We start from the raw sequence: 16,276 nt of genomic DNA, 5'->3' as shown, positions 1-16,276 counted from the left end.
TAACTAAGAAAATGTTAAGCTAAGTCAATTGAACTTAACGGCAATCTTCTGAACAAGGAATTTGCCAACTTGATCAGAAGTAGTGGCTTTTGGGAGAGGCTTCTCCTTTCTCCCTGCTGAGACAAGACTTAGCTTTTTTGGTCCTCCTGAATAAGTCATAGTCCCCCAAGAAAAACTTCCTGGGTACACCCCTGTATGATTATTTAATTATATTTGTCACTATTTTATTTATCAGTATTCGTTTCTATGCAGTTTCGATCGTACGCAGTTTCGACCGTACGCAGTTTCGATCCTACGCAGTTTCGACGCTACGCAGTTTCGACGCTACGCAGTTTCGACCCTACGCAGTTTCGATCCTACGCAGTTTCGACCCTACGCAGTTTCGACCCTACGCAGTTTCGATCCTACGCAGTTTCGACGCTACGCAGTTTCGATCCTACGCAGTTTCGACGCTACGCAGTTTCGGTCGTATACAGTTTTGATCCTACTCCGGTTTTTCCCTATATAACTTCAAAAAAATACTATTACTTAATATTCTGTGATTATAAAATAATTGTTTTTTTATTGTTCGATCATATGACCTTATCTGTTTTCGATCCTACGCCGGTTTTAGTTTCGATTGTACGCAGTTTCGATCGTACGCAGTTTCGGTCGTACGCAGTTTCGATCGTACGCAGTTTCGACGCTACGCAGTTTCGATCCTACGCATGTAACCCAGTTAGCCTACGCATTGGTTTTTGTGTATAATTTCTTTAAAATCGCGGAACTAACATGTCTTTAGTAAGAACTAACGAGGAACTAACGGCTCATGTAGATAAAAGTGGATAAGCTAATTTGGGTAGGCCAACTCCACAGACCTCTGTGAAACATGAATATTTGGGTAGGGCACATACTAGTTCCTAAATAAAGTCTTGACCCGACTACGGTACGTCCGATAGTATTGGAGCTATGGACCTTTAAATTTCATTTTTGGATCAAAAGATCCAATATATTTCAGGCAAAAATTTTCTTGTAGGCCTTATATCTCGAGAACTACATATAGTGTAGGCAAAACAAAACTAACAATTTACTCAGTTTGATGTGCTTATTTCGTAAGAAATATGAAAACTCGATTTAGGGGCCTTTCAAAAATTTTGTGGCCCTTGATCCAAAAAATCCAATATATTTAAATCAATCAAACATTTTCTTGTACGCCTTATATCTGGAGAACTAGATATAGTATATCTAGAGAACTACATACAAACTATCACTTAACTCAGTATGATGTGCTTATTCCGTAAAAAAAAAAAAAAATAAATAAATAAATAAATAAATAAAAATAAAAAAAAAACGAAAACCTGATTTAGGAGCCGTTCCAAACTTTTGTGACCCCTAATCCAAAATTTAATTATTGGTCAAGATTGCAATTTTTTGATCCATTTTTTGGATTATTCCCTAAAATTCTTGTTACATGTTTTCGTCAGCCTATAACTCCGAAAGGAAGCGTTTGTGCACTCAGGTTGGTCTATACTTTTTGTTTTATCTTGGTGTCAGGAATCATCTCCCAAACGTTGTCGGTGTTGTTTTGAAACAGTATATATATATATATATATATATATATATATATATATATATATATATATATATATATATATATATATATATAATAAAATATTCTTTCTGATATGACCTAACTTGTTATTGGGACTACTTTCGATATTTTATTGAATATCTGGGTGGAGTGAAGCTAAAGCTCGTAACAGCAGACGTGGTGTATTCCTGAATGTTTTGATCAGAGATCTGCTCAAGGCCATTTAAATACTGCGTCACAAACCCACTGACATTATACAAAAAAGTACCTTGTATTGAAAAAACGAAAAAATCTTATATTTATAAACAAAAGAGAAAATAAAAAGCATTCAAACAGGTCATTTTTTACGAATGTGCCGTGACATAACCTTGCCCCGCGAAAATAATAATCACTGGACAAAATAGCGTTACGCATAGTGTCACGTGCTTACACCAAACTATGGAGAAAGATTAAGTGTAGGAATCATAGAATTTTATCGGAGTTCATCAAGGTAAAGAATAAAGAGAGAGAAAGAGTGATTTGGTAAAGACATACTGTCCCCTTTATTATTAATTATTATTATTATTATAGCCAGGATTTATATGCAAAATGCATGTTTACAGTAACATGCAGAAAGGTATGGAAAATATTTTTTTCTTTCCGACAAGGATTCGTTTGAGACGCATATGATAGTGTATATAAATGCATATTTTGAGTGAATTTCGATGTGCACAGGGCCGGTCTTAGGTTGTGCGGGGCCCGATTGGGAAAATTTTTCGGGGCCCCACGTTTACAACCAACTTGCACCAAGGTCTGTAGAACCAATATATATATATATATATATATATATATATATATATATATATATATATATATATATAATATGTTGCGCTCTCCCTGCTGGTCTAGTTGTTATACCCATTTCGCTTTATAACGTTTTTCCAGCTGCAAAATGTTCTGGTAAAAATGTTTACCATGTTCATTGCCTATAGTAGCTAATTTTCCAGAGAAATAACTCAAATGGAAATGCAGACAGTGAATGAATTTTCAAAAACATACAGTGACTCGAAAAAGAATTCGTACAGTCCCAGGTTTCGTATAATTTCAATGGTACCATTCATATCAAGGATATAAAATGGGTGATAAAATTATGTGTATTAGTATATACATCTATAAGTATATTAACGAAGTAATTTTTAAATAAAAGCTATTTTCTCTCTGTAACAAAATATAAAAAAGCATAATTCTAAAATTTTACTTGGAAAAAAGTGTTCGTACAACTGACATATTCAAGAAAATAATAGTAATAACAACATTTTTAATTGATTAATACTTTGTAGGATTCCTTTTAACAGCTATAATTGCCTTAAGTCTTCTGTAAATGGGAACGACTAGGTTTGCTGTAGTTTTAGGTGAAATATTATCACATTCCTTCAATAAAGCATTTTTGAGAACTGCTTTGTTAGAAATGACCCTGCATCTCATTTTTTGGTCAAAAACTTCCCATAAATGCTGTATAGGATTGATTTCTGGTCACTTAATGTGTGTGAGAACTTGTTTGGGTACGTTATTAGTACCTATATCCTAGTATTATATGTGAATGTTTTAGATCCTTATCGTGCAAAAATACGAAGTCATTATTGGGACCCATTTTTGCAATTCTTTGCCGAAGATTGGTATTTAAAATACTGATACACTTCCTTTGGTTCATCGTTTCTTTGACAGAACACAAATTCTCTACACCAACAGCACTCATTGACCGCCAAACAAGCGTAGATCGCCAAGGGCAAGGCATAGGGGTCCTTAAGACTTGGGATGGATGACGAAACAGAAATTAATTTTTACAATAATGTCTTCCAATGACAATTTATTTATTACCACAAATAGCAATGTAAATGAGTCCACTTGCAAATTTGCAATATTATATACTGTAAGTTCTTAGGCGTCAAAACTTTTCTTCCCGAAAAAGAAAGAAAAAAACACCTGTCAGAAACAAGTGCTTCGAACTTTGACCTAGAATTTATCATAAGAAAGTGTTTTTGTTCCTCTCTCGCGGAGATTTCCATCCCATTTGGCCTTTGAGACCGCTCATTGACAAAAACTGCACACATGACCGCTATATGCAGACATGCTTCTAGGCAGAATCAGAGATTGGGAAAGGAAACGAGTTTTCAATAATAATAATAATAATAATAATAATAATAATAATAATAATAAAACAATTGCGTTTACGAGTAGGGTCCCCTGTTTATCTTGCATGGGAGGGCCGCAAATTTAGTACGCTAATGGTGTCCCTTAGTCTTTGTTTGTCTCTTTTTTCCGTTTCCTGTGCTGTTAGGCGTTTATATTAAACCTTTACATTATGCAACCTATTTTATTATTTCCGAGTTTTTTTTTTAAAGAAAATAAACTGCTTTTCTCTGATATCTATTTCTTACCATTCACTTTGTTTCGACTGCTTAAGTAAGATCATTTTGTGAACTTTTTGTGTCATCTATATCCCTCGCAATAATAAAACCGTCATTCTTAATAATTTACTTTATTCACTTTTTTCCAGTTTGCCACACTGATATATTTGTAACTGAATTGGGGTTTGGTCCAACGCATTTCGAATTCTGAACCAACACAACGGCAGAGCTTTTGGTTGCCTACTATTGCAGGAAAATGAGAATTGCAGGTGGTAATGCACTTTTGGAGTCGTGTATACAAAATAAAGATCTTCAGGCAGCAATTAAGGCGAACAGTGTCTAGACATGGGAGAAATTGGAACTATAATTCAGTGTGAGTGGAGAAACAATTCGGCATCACCTCCATTAACTTGGGAAGCAATACAAGTTGGGTCGATGAGTCCCACATGATGACTCCGGGCCAGAAGGCAACGCGAGCAGACACTTGTTTCTTTGCTGCCTCGTCTGAGGAAGCTGCCTCGTCTGAGAGCCATTTCTGGACAGCGTGTTGACACATGAGAACTGGGTCCTGTACAAAGCTCTACGGCGCCCTCATCATTGGTTAGCATCTCATTAACCTGTTCCAAAACAGCCGAAACCAGCATTGCACCAGAAGGTCTTCCTGTGTGTTTGGTGGATTGCTCGCGGCATCGTGCATCGGGAACTGCTACTAGCTGGTCAGAGTATCAGTGCAACTGTGCACTGTCAGCCGATGAGCCGTGTTCAAGAAAAACTCAAAACCCTGGAGCCAGCACTTCTGAATCACAAAGGGACCCTCCTGTTACAAGAAAACAATAAGCCCCACGTGGCTAGGATGACCCTGGACACCATTCTACGCCTTGGATGGGAAACGCTATTGCCTCCACCGTACTCCCCGGACACTGCATAGTCTGATTATCACTTGTTCCATTCCTTGGACAATCACCTTGGAGGACATCAGTTCAAATCCCTAGTAGAGGTGCAAAATGCACTCGATACCTTCTTCGCTTCACGGCCAACCAAGTTCTACCGCGATTTAATCCATGACCTTCCAGAACGTTGGCAGAAGGTCGTCGATGCTGATGGGGACTATTTTAGATCTTCCAGGTACGTCTTAGGTGGCATATCGATGTTCGAAGGTGATGGGTGAAAAAGTGACAGAACTTTCTTGGTTACTTTTATAATAGGGATACAGTAAATGCTATTTGAATGCAAAGTCAAAATAAATACCAGATTTTATCTAGAGTTATTTGATATCAGAATACTCGACAAGAATATTTAACGCTGAAAACATTTTTAAGTGTCGCTTATTTATTTATTAGTAATGATATATTTGTGGTTTAAGCTGTCTTGGAACACGAAATAGTTCAAAAGGTTCTTTCCACAAATAGTAGCTACAATTAGACAACTTCTTGGAAGTTTGTAATGTTTTGAATTTTTCTTCCGCACGAAGCGTTAGTAGCAAAACAGTAAAAATGACTGTTATTGATTCTTAGCCGGCTCTGCAGTATGTAATCAACTTGGAGCTGTTTAATAATGTGCCCATTTTTGTGTATGTGAGATTATGTGTGTGTTTGATAGTAAAACATTGAAAAAAGGATATCAATACAGCAAAAATAAAATTATTGAAATATTGTTACCGAATAGGCAATTTGATTAGTTTATCTTCACAGAAAGAAAGCGTGAAAATGACCATTTTTCTAGACATTTATACAACGTATATGCTTAAAGAATAGATTGCTTAGGAAGAAAGACGTTAAAAAGAACGTAAGAAATAAATAATAAATAATAATGCATCTATGTAAAACTGATGTTATAATAATTCTAGACTATGCGGGAGAAACAGTATGTCAAAAAAACACAGGTTTTCAGTTGGCGTTTTGTTTATTTTACCAAGCATAAGTATGAATCACTTATACTAAGAGTACCAAGACGTGATTATTTAACTCATGTTTACAAGTGACTTATACCAAGTTAACTAGAGTTGGAGCATGACACATAGATCTCAAACTTTGACATCTCATTTTGGCCAATTTCTGACTCACATTGTTTCTCGCGCGCAGTCTAGAATTTATTATGAGATTAACATTTTTTCTTGCAGTAATAAGATGTGAATTTTTTAATTTGACGTGGAACGCAAAGATGTGACCGTCCCTTCTGTTATAAATATTGTTTATATATATACAGGGTGGTAGGTAACTCCACCGACAAACTTAAGGAGGTGATTCCTTGTATGAAATGAAAGAAAAAAGTTCTAATGAACATGGGACGAAAAACGTCTCCTTTCAGAGTTATGAGCCGCCGAAAATTCGAAAATTCACGTTTCGAAACGCTCTGCCTTAGAAACTACAGGACCGATCCCAAGCGGTTTAAGGAATTACAAAGGAACTAGTATGCGCTCTATCTAAATATCTATGTTCTACCGTGGTCCGTTATCGGCGAAACGAACTGTAAAAAGGAAGTTGAGGTATAGGGATACTCCTTTAAATACTAATGGCGCGTTTGTTTCGCCGATAACGGAGGATGTTAAAACATGGATATTTAGATAGAGCGCATACTAGTTCATGTGTAATTCCTTAAACCGCTTGGGATAGGTCCTATAGTTTCTAAAGCAGGGCGTTTCGAAACATCACTTTTCTAATTTTCGGCGGTTCATAACTCTGAAAGGAGACGTTTCTCGACCTATGTTTATCAGAACTTTTTTCTTTCATTTCATATAAGGAATCACCTCCCAAAGTTTGTCGGTGGAGTTACCTACCACCCTGTATATACAGTAGAGCGTCGATTATCCGAACGTCGGTCAACCGAACTGTGTACTCGCTCGCACCTGTTACTCTCCTACCCTACCGTTCATCATCCCCCTCACTCCCAAACCAAGTTTCCCACAGTAGTCGCCGCACTGAGCCACCGCTGGCGGAACATTGCTTCTAATGGGGCCTTCATAAGGCGCTGCTGACCGGCCAAGCCGCCAGTCGCTGTGTTTCAACAATCAGCACACTTCTGTCGGTTTGGCACTGGCTGTAGAAGTAGTGGCAGTATCAAAGCTGTTCACAGCAACAGCTGCGCCAGCTTAGAGTTGAGGCGTGCCGCTCCGCGCATGGCAAATAAACATGTACAGTTCGATTATCCGAACAAACCAGTTTTCCGAACACCCATGTCCCCCAATTACTTCGGATAATCGACGCTCTACTGTATAATATAGAACACTATTTATTATTGAAGTATATTCTGTTTTGATCTGCGTATCTTGAAATGTTGATAAATGCTCTTCATTATGTTAATAAATTCATTCTATCAATTTAGAGTTTTTATATTATGAATCATGATGTAACACAAAAATGGTGTTTTTAGTCTAAGACTTCGGTGAACTCGTATTTCACATGAAACCTGGTAATTGTAATGTGTCTCGTCTCGAATTTTAAACTGTATTTCTCATCTCGTTTTCGAGACGACGAGAAAGTTCTCGTCTCGTGGACAACACTAACGATACATTCCTTTGTCCCAAAACTACAGGGTTCGATTTTTGGTGGGTGCACAATGTTTCGTAGTGACGGAATATTAATTAGGCGAAGCTGCTTGAATTAAGATGTAAGGGATTGCATTCTAGATAGCCAAAAGTAATACCAAATCAGTAAACTGAAAAAGCTAGTTGGCAACATAGCTCTTCGTAGACAATAAAGCCAGGTAGTTTAATTAACTATATCTAATGAACTAATATGAATTATTTGAAACAAAACGCCATGTTCCGTATACGATAAACCTATAATTACATATTCATATTCAAAAAGACGGTAGTGTTATTGTAGTTATATTTTAACGAAGCCACTCCTTACATTTTTCTTTCTTTTCTTTCTTTTTTTCTTTTTCTTTTTTTTTTTAAGTAGGTGGCCATGAGATTTAACAAATGGAACTCATCAGGGTTTCTCATATATTAGACGTAGTTTTTACAGGAATTACTAGGGGCGACTGTCATGTTGTTAGCTACAGACACTTTTATTGTTCATGAAAATGGAACATAGTGATCACTTCATAATTCAGAACTGGATACTTAAGTTTACCTTTGTTAAGATGTGGATAAAAATAAAATTTGAAGCCATTTTGTTTATTGTAGATACAGTATGTATTATTCGTGCGTGTTGAAGTTTCTATTCCTCGACGAATAGTAGGAGTACACGTAGTAACAGCATATCCAACCAAAGGTGGGGGCCGCGGTGGCTCAGTGGTAGAGCGTTCCCCTCTGGTGCTTGGGGTATCGGGTTCAAACCCTGCTCCCGCCAAGTGAACTTTGTGGTGGACAAACACCGTGTGTGTGGGTTTTCTCGGGGTTCTCCCGTTTCCTCCCACTTTCTTCATTCCACTATTCCATTCATCTCTCATCATCACCGTCTACTTTAGCCTAACCGGCATAACCGTGGGACGTAAAACTCAAAAATTTCATTTCATTTTTTTCAACCAAAGGTGCCCAATTTGACCTATCCTCACTTAATCTCACGCTCACGCAATCAGTCTGACGTGACGTGATGTTACCATGGTGATCCTTTTTTTTTCTCAAGAGATCAACCCAGAGAAGAGTTCAGGGTTCCTACCTACCTGGAAAACCTAGAAAAGGCTAGAAATTCAACTTTAAAACTCATGGAAAAAGTGAGGGAATTTCGTGAAAAGCTTTAAAAAAAAAAAAAAAAAGTAAAGTCCTGTAAATTTTAGTACGTTATTTTACTTCCTAGGACTCATTTCTCTTTGTGCCCTATTCGGTTATTAAATAGGGGTATTGTATAAAGTAAAAAATTAGTTTGAACGTGCATAGTACCTGAGGAACTCCATGATCGGCAAGAATATTGTTGCTTTTTTTAAACATGAAATATAGACCTGGAAATCCTGACCTGGAAACCATGGAAAAGTAAGGGAATTCCTGCTTGCCAAATAAGTGGGAAATCTCCTGAGTATGTTTCGTACACGATCTGCAGAACTTATCCAATCTTCACTGAACTTGGTGTCGAGGTGGGATCCTAACTTGGTTAGTACCCCTGTGCAAATACAGGGTGCGGCACGTAAAACCGGCCCGTAAAGTGAACACATAAAGTGAAATGTAATGTATTGAATATGATTAACTACAACACATAAATGAAATGTAATGTATTGAATATGACTACTCACCTTCACAGCAGGTGCTGAAAGTGTTCTCCGCCCACTTCAACACACATGTGAGCACGATTGAGGAGATTCATATATACCCTTGTCAGTTCTTGTGTTGTAATGCTATTGGTGACATCCTGGATCCTGGTCTTGAGTTCTTGAATTGTGTGTGGATTTGTTTCGTATACTCTTCCCTTTAACAGTCCCCATAAGTAAAAGTCACACGTGGACAAGTCTGGTGACCGAGGAGGCCACAAGCCTTTGCTGATTGCCCTCTCTGGTGTAAACATCTCATGCACAAGGGACAATGATGCAGCTGATGTGTGGCATGTTGCACCGTCCTGCTGAAAGTAACATAACTGACGCTCCTCTTCGGCCAAGTGACTTTCGAGGACTTCTTGTCATTATCTCCTCCACCTGCATCTTTAATTCAGGTGTGCAGACAGATGGTCGTCTGTTCCTGGGAGCATTTTGAACCGATCCTGTACGCCGCCATTTTCCAATCAATTCCTGAATGGTGCTTTTTGCTGGCACAGAACGTCCTGGAAATTTCTCCCGAAACAAATTCTTTGTTTTCACAAAAGATCCAGTGAGAATGAACCCTTCAACAATGGCAACACGCTCGGGTATCGAATACGGCATTATCACACACTGACACTCACCCGGCTTAACACAACGAGGCCTTTTTCTCAACTGGTTTCGACAAGTTTCACTGGCTGCGGCTGCACGTGACTGAAGTCGACCCGACCTCGACACGCCATTTCTTGGTAGGAAGGTAGATTATTTAAGTGTTGCCAAAAACACAATATACCAGAATATTACGACGGGCCGGTTTTACGTGCCGCACCCTGTATTATTCTCTGCAGATCTTGAGTTGTAAACTTATTGACCATCTAAGTTGAAGCTTGGAATTAAACAAATTTTCGCAAAGTGTTACTAATTACAACAAGAATTAGGATGTAGATAAACTTTAATATGAAGTTAGACGTTAAATAAATGAAATGAAATTTCTAGTTTTACGCAGGGGGCAGATACAGATATTTCTTGATGGGGGGCGCAGTTCTGGGAATAGATTTTTTTGTATTGACTGTATTTTAGTTGAGGAGTGATTTGAGGGCTTTCATTATATACTTAAGTACTGAATATGTTAAAAATCTCCCTTCCTGGTGCTCAGAGGCAAATCTAGAAGGTAAAAACTGGGGGGCAACAACCTAGACTATGATAGTTATAAAATGAGTTTACCATAAACTTTCAAAGACATATAAGTGATAGTTTCAATTATTTTTGTTACTCAAAAAACTGGGGGGCTAGACCCCCCGGCCCTGGGCTAGATCCGCCACTGGTGCTGCTGCTTATGAATTAAGAAAAATAGAATATATGCTAGAAAAACTATGAAATATTAAGTTTAGTTCATAAGACCAGTGATGTTATAGCAGTCTGTTGAAAATCTGTTTTTTTACGAGAGGAGAAAAGCAACTTCGTAATATACTATTTATTGAAAGTACTAAGAAAGAAATGACTATTATTTATGAAACCCGAAAGCTCAATGCCGTATTAACAGAAGTTCATCATTGACTTCAGTCCTTAAATCCCTATTCAGATGGATTTAATTCTTACTTTGTATTCTTATTTCTGTCAGATCCATTTTAATATTCCCTTTTCATCTGCAAATAAGCTTTTACTGTTTTTTTCATCCTAGCTACATGGCTTGCACACTTGAACCTCTTTGTTTTAATGACCCTAACAATGTAAGGTAAACGGTATAAAATAAACTATGCAATTCGTCATTATGACGTTTCTACCATTCCCCCGTTTCCCTCTCTTGTGGGTTTGAATATTCGCATCAGAATTGTATTTCAAAAATTTTCACTTTGCATTCTTCTCTCAGAGTAAGCGACTATGTTTTGCAAGCTAGCGTACAGCATAACAACTATAATATTAGTTTGATATATTTTAACACTAGAAGGACCGCACTTTCTACCTACCTATAATGCCCGCAATGGGTCATTTTGACCCATATTAATTTTTATACTGATATTGTGGAATTTTCTGTTGGGTTTTTGTCTTTATGCACTAGAGAGCGCGAATTATAGTAAATGTTAGTTCAGAAGTACTCTTTACGTACATTAAGGGGTAAACAGAAATACTTATATACTTATATATACAGATAGATAGCTAGTTACAGGATATATGGAAGTGATATATGCTTAAACAATACACAATTTATTTTTCTAATTTGTATGAGAATTAAAATATTGAAAAAAAATAAACCATTTATTACAAAATGATGTTTCTAATAGTTTTTCTTATATTATTCCTTTTTTGAACACGAAATTGTTTCTAAGCAGTCTGTTATTTTACAGATGAACACTTTAGTTAACATTTTTCCTTTCTTATTGAAATAATCTTGGGAATACAATGAGCTATAGAGCTTCACCTACTCATGAAAATGGTGCAAGGAGAAAATTGTCTTACACGTCTTTCTTGCACTCATTGCACACCAACACTTTCGATTAGCACCTTCCGCAGGCAAATCTTTTGCATGATGGGCAGCATGCAGATGACTTGTTGGCACATTTTGGAGCGACCTGGCAGTGCTTTCTTTTTGTAGAACCCTTAGTTTGCTGTGGAAGATATTGTTTGGGTTGTAGATTCCCTTTCCTTCCTTTTATGATTTCGTCAGCTAGAACCAAGAGGAACTTCCTTCTCCTTATCCATCTTCCAGTGACTGCTTTGTAAACTATCCAAGAATTTATGCCTGTCAAGTCCAATATGTTATAAAGAACATGAACTGGCCATCGTCTACTACCCGCTTGAACAGAGTACTTGCGCGCCATTTGGTCCAGAACATCTACACCCACTTTTGTGTGATTGTAAAAGACAACTGTTTCAGGCTTCTTTTTCCCTGTTGTTGGTACTTCTACATCAGGATGCAGAGTGCTCAAAATTAGCACGTTCTTATTTTTTCTACAGAGGTAGTCTGTCATCGTGTGGCCATATTGGTTTTTATATATTTTTGTATCATATAGCTCTCGATTTGGTTCCACTTTCTTGACACAGACTGGTAATTCTCTACGTTGTTTCCGTACTGTGCTAACAATGCTGATAGCATCTTTCTTCAACTTCTCACCTAGCGATACAGAAGTAAAAAAGTTGTCGCATGTAAGGTTCAAGCCGGTTTTCTTATATGGTTCCATTAGACGTAAAACTACATATTCGGGAAAAGGCTGATCTGCAGACTTATTTTCGTCTTTTCCTAGGTAAGGAAACCCGTGAAGACAGTATTTGGTATTGACGTCAACTAACAGCCAGTACTTTATTCCAAATTTATCCGGTTTCGTTGCAACGTACTGCAATAATCTGCATCTACACTTTGTGGGATATAGTTGTTCGTCGCATGTAACATTTTCCCCAGAGTTGAAACAATTCAACGAATTTTACACAAATATGTCCCATATTGAAGATGCAAGGGCAAATTTGTCAGTCTGTAGCTTGATTCTTCTTTCTGCACGCATATCGAATCGAATGTACTTCATGATTTCAAGAAATCTGTTCCTAGGCATTGCATCTCTAAAAAGAGCTACTCCCCATTTGCTGGACCAACAACTTTTCAGTGGCACATTCAACAGACCTAACGCACCTCTAACATAGAGCAATGCTATGAAAATTAGAAGTTCATCTTTATCTACTGTCCAATTAGGGTTTTCTTTCTCCGCCTCTTTCTCGGTACATCTTTTGATAATTGATAAGAATTAATCATTGATAATCAGTCGAAATGCACTAAACAACGAATCCTCGGTTATATTTTGCTTTGCATAACGTGATGGCCCTGGAGTAATACGTACGATGTTATGCGTCTGTCTTCTACCCTCAGATGGAGTTGATGAATCTATAACCTCCCATTTTGTTCCATCAGCCGCAGTTACAGATCTTGGTAAATTATGTGTTTGTGGTACGGAATCTTCAATATCGCTTGACTCATTCGAAGAGGATTCCGTTGATCTTTCGGACACGTTCTCACACTCTTCTGTAAATTCGGAATCCGAACCTGAAATCGGCAAATCTTCATTTCCGGAATCACTTTCTGAAATACTTCGCAATTCTGCTAGTATTTCTTCGTTGTTACGTAAAATTTTCGATCTTTCCTGTGACATGCTTCCAGAATGATCGCATAATTATTGTATCTTGGTCTACAAAGCAGTCTGTTTCATCACATCACCCGTCACCAATAACACAAGTAACTTGTAAATATTGAGTAAGTTTTGAGAAGATCAAGAGACTCTTCTAGAAAGCAAGCGTCCATTTCTCCATGGGAGCTTATTTAGTTATTACTGGTAAGGATTGGAAATGAATAAATATGGAATAAAAAATAACAGACGTAGTGAAAGATGATTTTTTTTTGTAGATTACAGCATTAACGAATAATATCTAGAGGTAGCATTATGTATTCCACTTGGTAGTAACATGCATTTTATCCTTGCGCGCCACATCAGACACATCAAAACCTTCAGTAAAAATGAGGTACGTCTAGTTACGTGTAACACAGTTGTAAAACACAAGGGCATAAAATATGTAGCTATGTGTTCGTACCAAATATTTAAATGGAAATATGCCGTAAAAATATATGGAATTTAACATGGGTCAAAATGACCCATTGCGGGCATTTTAGGTATAACTATAAAATTTGCCTTAGTTTGTGAACCCACAATGCTCTGAATTTCAGCATTGGTGCAGGCCAACAGCATTAACAAATTCACAAAATATTATTCACTTAGTATTTCAAATACCTTTACAGTAGAATATTAAAATATGGTGATGGGTCATTTTGACCCATCCGGTCCTTCTAGTGTTAAGCTTCAAACTCTTTGACGTAATTCGTGAAGACAAAAGAATTTGAACTGAATAACAAAATGAATTTTCTGTTTTCAGTTGACATTTAATTGTTTCATGGACATGGTTTGTGGTTTGATTTGAGATATTTGAAGGTATCCATTTTGTTGAAAATATTACTTGATATTTTAATGTGGTGTCTATAATTTGCAGCATTATGGTCACTTCGAATTTTCATGTACAGGGTTTTCATAAAGTATGGACGGATTTAATTCGCTTATAATTTACATAAAAATGCTCATATTGAAATCAAATAAAGTGCAACGATAGCGGAAGGATTAAATTTTTACCTGTAATCTGCACCAGCTCAGTTCATTCACCGCCACACCTCCAACTGGGCGCCATTTACGTCCACACATTATTATAACTATAACTTTATCTAACTTCCTTCACTCGCAGTTGTATCTAATTTCGCTGTTCAGTATTAAATACTGCAATACAAGATACGGAATTATATTGTATTTATGCAGTATGCAGTACATTTCAAATAATTGAATGTTTTGTCTCTTGCATATTTCGTAATACTTGTCTAGTTTAAACCTAGAATGTAAATTGGTAAGAAACTGATCCTTGCCCTCCCTCTCCCTCTCTCAACGTGTTCAGAGTTGCCGCTTATCTAACAGTGTTGCCAACTAAAAATTTAATCCTTCCGCTACCGTTTGCACTTTATTTGATTTCATTATGAGCATTTTTATGAAAATTATAAGCAAATTAAATCCGTCCAGACTTTATGAAAACCCTGTACTTAGGTTTCTTTGCATTTACTTCTAAATTCATGTCTCCGCAGGCGCTTAATAAATCCTTTATACTTCTTTCTCCCTTAGGATATCACCATTAACAGAAGGCAGACACTATAATCGGTGAGTACCATTCAGCTGTAGGCCAGAGTTATTTTTATTTTTTTATAGCGTATTTTAGAATAAAATTAAATAATAATTGGCCTGAATTAACCTTGACTTACTTCAAATTCCAGTCTAAGCAGTAAGTTGGTTGATTTGATTTTGAGTTTAGCGTTCCTTTTTCAGCATACTATGTGGATATACAGGGTGTTTCAAAACAGAACATTTGGGAGGTGATACTTGACACCAAGATAAGACAAAAAGTATAGATCAACTTGGTGCACAAACGATTCCTTTTGGAATTATTGGCTGCCGAAAACACGAAAAACTGAAATTTAAAGGTCCATAGCTTCAAAACTATGGGACCTACCATACTCGGATCAACACTTTACTTAGTAACTAATATTTTCGCTATCCAAAAATACATGTTTCAGGATCCTAAGATACTCACGCAACAATTGTCATAGAAGGAGTTTGACTATGGGCATACGAGGTTTGGCAATTAAATAACGAAACTGTCCACCTCCTGTCGCGCAGGATCGTGCGGGGGAGGTAGCTAATGATGTGTTGTTGATCTTGAACCTTCATGAGCAGCCACTGTTTGTTTCATGATTCTGAAAGCTAAGCTTTTCTTTGCAGGCTTGCATGAAGAGGACAGTATTCTGTAGTAGTGTCGGAATCATGGTAAACAGTAAAGTTGAGCAGCGCATTAATATCAAATTTCTGGTGAAATTAAAAAAAAAAAAAACAAAACAAAACAAAACAAACAAACAAACAAACAAAAAAAAACGGAATGTTGTGCAATGTTAAAACAGATGTATGGTGTTAATGCTATGTCACGTGCGTGAGTTTTCGAATGGCACAAACGATTTTCAGAAGGTAGGGAGGAGGTTGAAGATGACAAACGATCCGGCCGCCCTTTGAGTTCAAGAACGGACGAAAATGTTCAAAAAATTAATGAACTTGTGCGGAAAGACAGACGTCTGAGCATTCGGATGATCACAGACATGACGAACATTAACAGAGATAGTAAGACAAATATTGCATGACAATTTAAACATGACAAAAGTTTGTGCAAAAATTGTCCCGAAAAACCTCTCAGGAAAAAAAAAAAGACATTCGAAAGACCATTTGCTGTAACGTCATGGAACGACTCAAAGCAGAACCAGACTTGCTAACACGTGTCATCAGATGTGATGAAACATGGATTTTCCAGTATGACCTCGAGACTAAGCATCAATCCATGAACTGGAAGACTCCCACATCTCCAAGAATGAAAAAAGCACGAATGAACAAGTCGAAAGTGAAGGCAATGCTCATCGTTTTCTTCGATATCAGGGGTATCATTATGACTGAATGGGTGCCTCAGGTTCAAACGCTGAATCAGACCTACTACAAAGAAGTCCTAATCAAGCTGAGGGAAAGAATAAGGAAGAAAA

General features: G+C 37.2%; 1 protein-coding gene across 1 annotated transcript in view; it reads left to right on the top strand.

Annotated features, from left to right (window-relative positions):
• LOC145662458 (putative fatty acyl-CoA reductase CG8306) overlaps positions 1-16,276 on the top strand; it is a 259,750-nt gene that overhangs the window by 65,141 nt on the left and 178,333 nt on the right. Inside the window, exon 2 of the mRNA XM_081728055.1 lies at positions 14,823-14,858. The gene's annotated coding sequence lies outside the window, so the exon portion shown is untranslated. The remainder of the gene's footprint in view (positions 1-14,822; positions 14,859-16,276) is intronic.

Source organism: Thermobia domestica, chromosome 10 (assembly GCF_964235325.1).
Source record: "Thermobia domestica chromosome 10, izTheDome1.hap1.1, whole genome shotgun sequence".
Lineage (NCBI taxonomy): Eukaryota > Metazoa > Arthropoda > Insecta > Zygentoma > Lepismatidae > Thermobia > Thermobia domestica.
Note: the sequence above shows the minus strand (reverse complement) of the source record. Positions and strands in the feature narration are given on the sequence as shown.